This window comes from Schistocerca cancellata, unplaced genomic scaffold (genome assembly GCF_023864275.1).
Source record: "Schistocerca cancellata isolate TAMUIC-IGC-003103 unplaced genomic scaffold, iqSchCanc2.1 HiC_scaffold_528, whole genome shotgun sequence".
NCBI classification, from domain to species: Eukaryota; Metazoa; Arthropoda; class Insecta; order Orthoptera; family Acrididae; genus Schistocerca; species Schistocerca cancellata.
In genome coordinates, this window is record NW_026046542.1 from 22,501 (window position 1) to 25,000 (window position 2,500).

Here is a 2,500-nt window from a genome sequence, read left to right on the forward strand (position 1 = left end):
AGTGCACAACATTTGGACCGTATGGTTCGCTGTTGTTGGGCGCAGTCGTTGTACGGTCACACATGTGCCACAGCGTATCATTCAGTACATACGGACCTATGTGCAGTACAATGTGAGGGTTAAGCTTACGACATCAGCGGACAGTGGACACAGGCCGTACCACGACGTAGACTGAGCGCTTCGACATGCGAATGCCAGTGAACAGCTGCGAAGGGCATTGAACACGCAAGCACCTGAACGACCAGCGTGCGAAGGCAGGGGGGGGGGAGGGGGGGGGCGATGTACATCCTGCAGTCGTCCACATTACAGTGTACAGCGGGAGCATGTAAAAAGTAAGCAACACTTGCGAAGTGTTGAACATGAAACGATACACAAGAGGGTGGGCGGTGCGAGTAGCGAACTATATTCAGAGGGTTGTGGTTAGACAACACTAGATTAATGTAACGTGTCATATGCCAATTACAGAGCAGGTTAAGGCACAACGTGGGTTAGGTTAAGGCACAACGTGGGTTAGGTTAAGGCACAACGTGGGTTAGGTTAAGGCACAACGTGGGTTAGGTTAAGGCACAACGTGGGTTAGGTTAAGGCACAACGTGGGTTAGGTTAAGGCACAACGTGGGTTAGGTTAAGGCACAACGTGGGTTAGGTTAAGGCACAACGTGGGTTAGGTTAAGGCACAACGTGGGTTAGGTTAAGGCACAACGTGGGTTAGGTTAAGGCACAACGTGGGTTAGGTTAAGGCACAACGTGGGTTAGGTTAAGGCACAACGTGGGTTAGGTTAAGGCACAACGTGGGTTAGGTTAAGGCACAACGTGGGTTAGGTTAAGGCACAACGTGGGTTAGGTTAAGGCACAACGTGGGTTAGGTTAAGGCACAACGTGGGTTAGGTTAAGGCACAACTTGGGTTAGGTTAAGGCACAACGTGGGTTAGGTTAAGGCACAACGTGGGTTAGGTTAAGGCACAACTTGGGTTAGGTTAAGGCACAACGTGGGTTAGGTTAAGGCACAACTTGGGTTAGGTTAAGGCACAACTTGGGTTAGGTTAAGGCACAACTTGGGTTAGGTTAAGGCACAACTTGGGTTAGGTTAAGGCACAACTTGGGTTAGGTTAAGGCACAACTTGGGTTAGGTTAAGGCACAACTTGGGTTAGGTTAAGGCACAACTTGGGTTAGGTTAAGGCACAACTTGGGTTAGGTTAAGGCACAACTTGGGTTAGGTTAAGGCACAACTTGGGTTAGGTTAAGGCACAACTTGGGTTAGGTTAAGGCACAACTTGGGTTAGGTTAAGGCACAACTTGGGTTAGGTTAAGGCACAACTTGGGTTAGGTTAAGGCACAACTTGGGTTAGGTTAAGGCACAACTTGGGTTAGGTTAAGGCACAACTTGGGTTAGGTTAAGGCACAACTTGGGTTAGGTTAAGGCACAACTTGGGTTAGGTTAAGGCACAACTTGGGTTAGGTTAAGGCACAACTTGGGTTAGGTTAAGGCACAACTTGGGTTAGGTTAAGGCACAACTTGGGTTAGGTTAAGGCACAACTTGGGTTAGGTTAAGGCACAACTTGGGTTAGGTTAAGGCACAACTTGGGTTAGGTTAAGGCACAACTTGGGTTAGGTTAAGGCACAACTTGGGTTAGGTTAAGGCACAACTTGGGTTACATTGCGGTACAAATTGCGTTACATTGCGGTACAAATTGCGTTACATTGCGGTACAAATTGCGTTACATTGCGGTACAAATTGCGTTACATTGCGGTACAAATTGCGTTACATTGCGGTACAAATTGCGTTACATTGCGGTACAAATTGCGTTACATTGCGGTAGAAATTGTGGTACAAATTGCGTTACGAATTTGGTTAGGTTAAGGTGCAAAATGGGTTAGGTTAAGGTGCGAAATGGGTTGGATTACAGTACACAACGTGGTAAGAGAGTGTGTTGTTGGGGGGGGGGCCGAGGTTCGTTGGTAGTGATCATTGTAAGTGAATGTCTGAGGCAGCGTCAGTATGTCACAGCAGTTATGTCTCGTCAGGATGCGCTTATGCGCTTTTCGCTCGTGACTGGAGGCGCGCCGCGTCTGTGGTTGCGGCACACCTGTGTGATTCATTCCTGCCATTGTTTCTGTGCCGTAACAGGTGGCAGTGTGGTGGTGTTGGGTGCACCCCTGTGTAGGACATGTGTGGGTGTTGGTGGCTTATCTGAGCAGTTGTGGATGTCGGACGGGTGGGATATTCTATTTTAGAATTGGACTCCCTGGTGTGGTTATCATAGTGTGGATGGTGTACTGTGGCGGAGAGGATGCACCGGACGTTGGTCCATGCTGGTGCTTACATATTGTATCTGTGTCTGTTACAGGCAGAGAGTAATGTGTGATAGAGTGTCTCGCTGAGGTGTGGTTCATATTGTGTGCACAGACTTACAGCATGTATAGGGACAGCGGGAATTTGGCATATTGGATATAACTCTTCGTGAAACGCAAGATATAGGGGTGGATTGCAACGTACG